The sequence below is a fragment of the Dromiciops gliroides genome, chromosome 6 (genome assembly GCF_019393635.1).
Source record: "Dromiciops gliroides isolate mDroGli1 chromosome 6, mDroGli1.pri, whole genome shotgun sequence".
NCBI lineage: Eukaryota > Metazoa > Chordata > Mammalia > Microbiotheria > Microbiotheriidae > Dromiciops > Dromiciops gliroides.
This window is the reverse complement of record NC_057866.1, coordinates 276,623,536-276,628,630: the sequence shown is the minus strand read 5'-3', so window position 1 is coordinate 276,628,630 and position 5,095 is coordinate 276,623,536.

The following is a 5,095-nucleotide window of genomic DNA, read 5'->3' as shown; positions in this document are numbered from 1 at the left end:
TGAAGGGGATGGTTTCAAGGAAACATTGAAAGATTCATATGAACTGATGCAGAGTGAAATGACTAGAACAAAGCATAATTTATGCAACAACTTGTTATTGTATATTGTAAAGACAGACATTTTGGAAAGACTTGAGAACTCTGATGAACACAATGAATGAACATAATTTCAGAGAATTCATGATGAAACATGCTGCCCATCTTCAGTTAGAGAGGTGAAGGACTCATAGTAAGAAAGATTGAAATTAAGACAACTGTTATTTTGTTTTGCTTTTTGATGTGGCCAATGAAGGAATTTGTTTTGCTTGACAATGCATGTTTATAACGGGGATTATGTTTTTCTTCCTTTCTCAATGGAGGTTGAGAGGCAGGAAAGTTAGGAAGGGAGAATGTGGTCTTGAAAATAAAATAAAATTGAATTGTTAAACCTGACTTCTTTCTCATCGTGGACTCTGATCCCTTCTTTTTCTCCCAGCCTGTCTCTTCTACTCTAGTTTCGATTTCCTTCCTTCATAGTCTTGACATTAATCGGTATCTTCTACTCTAGTTTCACTTTCCTACCTTCATAGTCTTGACAATCATATTTTTTAAGTGTTGTTCTCGGGACAGCTAGGTGGCACAGTGGATAAAGTATCGGCCCTGGATTCAGGAGGACCTGAGTTCAAATCTGAATTCAGACACTTGACACTTACTAGCTGTGTGACCCTGGGCAAGTCACTTAACCCTCATTGTTCCACCCCACCCCCCAAAAAAGAAAAGAAAACAGTATCAAAAATTAATATTTAAAATTGTTTTTACATATAATTGGGGAAAAAATACTAAATAATTTTTAAAATCTTGTACCAGAATGGCTAAGCCAAATAAAGATTTTTTAAAAGGATTGTTCTCCACCCCCAATCCTTCGCTCCCTACTGCTCATGCTCTGCCAATCCTCAACCTTGGGTCACCCCTAGCCTCCAACTTCTGTGGTAGCTAACAGAGCTGACCATAGTGACTGAGACCCCACATTGGGCCTTCCCTGCTGCACAACAACCCTTCTTTCAGCTTTCATTGACTATCGAATTCCTTGCTGCATGGCCAGGCCTTACTTCATCTCTGCTTGACTATCACACTCCAAGCAATAGCTGTTCTGAACTTATTGCCCATTCCCTCTGTCCTTCTACTCAGCAGGTGATGTTGCTTTGCTGCAAAAACCAAGTTCATCTCCTGATGAATTAGCTGCCTTCTCCAGACCTCAAACCCCACCTACAACTTCATGAATTTTCTCCTCCTTCCAGCCTTTGAGGAAGAGGTGGCTCTTCTCCTTGAACCTTCCCCACTTCCCCTGTCCTTTGGGACCTTGCCCATCAATCCATCTCTATCTCCAGACTTTCCCGATACACTGAGGCCAACACATTCAGTCCATTACCAGGTGCATCCCGCTTTTCCAGTCTGGCAGGGACTTGTGTTTCATTGGTACAGCTTTGGGAAATCCTGCTGAGGATTTTGGGTAGGCAGGGTACCCTCAGTCTTAAAAACCTGCCACCAGATGCTGTTGTTGTTGGCCATTATCGAGGACCAATGACACCAGGAGGGCAATGTCTTGACTGGCAAGTGAACTGGATTTAAATGAGGCAGGGCTGTGCCAAGTCCTCAGCCTCACTCTCCTCCAGGGTCGTCAGAGTCCAGGGCAAGACATAAGTCAAGATGATTGCTGATGGCTCAGCTGCTAGTCATTCAAACTACCTTTTCCCATCATTCTTCCTCCCTTGAGACCTCAAGGTTGTCCACAGTCACTGCCTCTACTTCCTTGATAATTTACATTTCAAGCTTAATTTCTAGTTTCACTTGGGTGGGGCAATGAACCAGGCAGATGAGACAGTTGTGAAGTCTATCAGGGCTCTTCTTCTCAGGGTCTCCATCTCTGCCACAAAGGCACTCCATTGCTAACCCTAATGGTCATTTCCCAGCCCTCATCTCCTTTCACCTTTCTGAAACTCTGCCTTGCTGACCACACTTTATTCCTACCTTGACTTCCCCAACTCTCTCCTGGTTCTCCTCCTGCCTGCCTATCATATTGCTCCTTCTCTATTATTAGGTCATCATTGATCTCCCCCTCCGTAAGGATGTGACTCCCCAAGGCTCTGTCCTGGACTCTCTTTTCTTCCTTCTCTAGCCCTTTTCCCTGGGCAATATTAATACATATGCATTGATGAATACTAATGTATTGCTAATACATGCTTATTGAGGAATACTAATACATATTGATTGATCTCATCAGCTTGCTAGGATTTAATTATCATCTCTACACAGAAGACTTTTCTTTCCTGAAATCCTGAACCTTTTGGACATCTCCACTTGAATGTACTATTGACATGATGAGCTCAGCAAAGAATGCAAGCTTCCAGTGGATGTAGGCTGTTTCTATCTTTAATAATATGCTCTCTAAGGGGCAGCTAGGTGGATAAAGCACCAGCCCTGGATTCAGAAGGATCTGAGTTCAAATCCGGCCTCAGACACTTGACACTTACTAGCTGTGTGACCCTGGCAAATCACTTAACCCTCATTGCCCCGCATAATAATAATAATAATAATAATAATATCTCTAGTGCTACACCCCAAATTTGCATTCCTAGGTTGTGTACCCACAGGGACAAATGCTACCTAATATTCCAGGAGTAATCATACTGGTAGCTACTTCTAATATTATAGCTCTTTAGCCCCTGTGGTATTCTCTCTATCAAAAATCGGCCAGTAGGGGGCATCTAGGTGGCACAGTGGATAAAGCACTGGCCCTGGATTCAGGAGGACCTGAGTTCAAATCCGACCTCAGACACTTGACGCTAGCTGTGTGACCCTGGGCAAGTCACTGCCCTGCCCCCCCCCCAAAAAATCAGTCGGTAAACAATTAGCTTTTAGCATAGCTAAAGGTGGTATAGTAAGGTAGTATCACTGTTAACATAGTAAAAATAGTAGGTACAACCCCACCAAAAGCCCTCTAAGGCACACTGTCTGGCAAACACACACAGGTCCATGGGAATGATGGGCTTAACAGAGAGTAAAATGGCAGTGAGACACCAACATGGCAAAGTGATCCCTTACAACTCCTGGCACTGGAAGTCCTTTTCTTTCTTTGGAGAGTCCTCACAGAGACTTCTTGGGATGTTGCTCTCCATTAGGCAAACAGCTCAGCTAGGATCCGATGATTTATGCTTTTCTTTGAGTTTTTTTTGAGGCACTTGTCTCTGCCACAAGGAGTCATGTTCCCTCAAGATGCTTTTCTCTACTGGCATCTCTCCATGGTTCTTCAGTATGTCTCTCCACTCCTCATGTGGGTGATTCCCCAGCCACCAGCCACTGCTCCCCTGGTGACATCACAGCTACTGCTTTGCAGGCTTCCCAAGATCACCAACCCTTTCAGCATTCCCAAGATCCCTTGCCAATTCCAACGTAAATAACAGTTTACCTAAAAAAATTAAAGAATAAACACAAATAAACAGAGGTTGCCGTGTGTTCGTGGACACATGGTGGTTAGGAAGGGGAATCGGACTAGCTGCCTTTTTCTCACTAGTCTGTTGGGAGGCAGCTCACAGCAGCCCTGATGCTTCAAAGCTAAAAGGAAAAGAGTGAATGGAGGGGCACACCACTCCTTTACCATATACCCTGAGTTCTAGCTCGGCAGCCAATTAGAGACTTTTTCGTCACCGAGTGGCAAACCCCTGAATCATCCATCCCTGGTCAGAAATAGGCTCCCCTCGGTATTTCCACGCAGTGGCCCGACAAGCAGAAATCATCTTCCAAAGTTCCACCCAATCCACCAGGAACAACAAATCCAAGAGTGCCCCATGAGCCCCCGTTGCACTATGAGCTCTGGTATGTCACAAAGTATCTGACACCCTCTTCTCCCAGGCATTGGAAGGCGCTTATTTGCCATCTTTACCGTTCAGAATCCTTCAGCTCAAATCCTTTCTCCGTGAAGCCTTCTCTGAAAATACTTTCTCCCTCCTCAAATATTGTTTGTGGAACCTTTCCTTTGCCCCCTCTTACTCCCTAATCAATTTATCTACATACGGGTCCCCCCTCAGGAGTGGTGTCTTCCAGAAGTTGGCACGCCTGTCTTCCTAGGCTTTGTCCTTCCTCCCCTTTGGGGGGAACCAGTTAAATTGGGGTCTTAACCTGGGGCTTGAGAACTTGCTTTTGAAAAATATTTTGATAACTATTTCAATGTACTCGGTCTCCTTTGGAATTCTTTGTATTTCATTTCATCATCTTAAAACAGGATTCTGAGGAGGGGGCAGCAGCTAAAGGGCGCTCCGACACGAAGAAGGGCGCGCACCCCGAGTTCAGTGATTGCTAGGACTACTGAAAAGGACTCCGCAGTTTATCGAGCGCACGCGCCCTCGTTTCAGAGAATAGCAAGGCGCCTATATGCATGCGGTAATTGTCGGGTTCCCAGGGCAGAGATGTCACACACGCGGTCCCCTCGCTCGATCCGCACGGCGGTTCTAGGGGGCGGGTGCTCTCGCGTCCTCCTGCAGATGACGAAGCTGGACTCAGAGCAGTGGGGAGACTCGTCCCGGGTCACTCCTCTCGCCAGTGTCCGGGGCTGGGTTTGAACGGGAGTCTTCCCGACACCCAGGCCAGCCCTCTCTCCTTTCTGGCCAGAGAGGGGGCGTGACCCGGCCCGAGTCACACTCGAGTAAGGATCTCGGGTGGGCTTCGAAGCCAACTCTTCTCCTACCAAGGCTGGAAGCGCTTTTCTCCGGCACCACTGAGGATGGATGGACGAAGGAAGGAGTGGGAGAGTGAGTGAGCCAAGGCACGGAACAGCGAGGGGTCCCGCTCCGTCGGGACAGACTGACGGCCCAAGATTAAAGCTGCGGAGGGCCGGCCGAGCCAGCCCGAGCCTGCGTGAGAGTGCGGGGAGCGCAGAGGACCCCAGGCTTTCCCGCGGCCCCTTTAAGAACAGGTGCTGCCCCTAAGGCGGGGAGGAGCGAGGGGCGGGTCTGAAGGCGGGGCCCTGGAGGGGTTGACCAATCACAACGTGAGCTCGAGGAGGCCGCAGGGAGAGGGCGGGCTCGAGGCGGAGCGCGCCGCTCTGACGTCAGCGCGCCCCA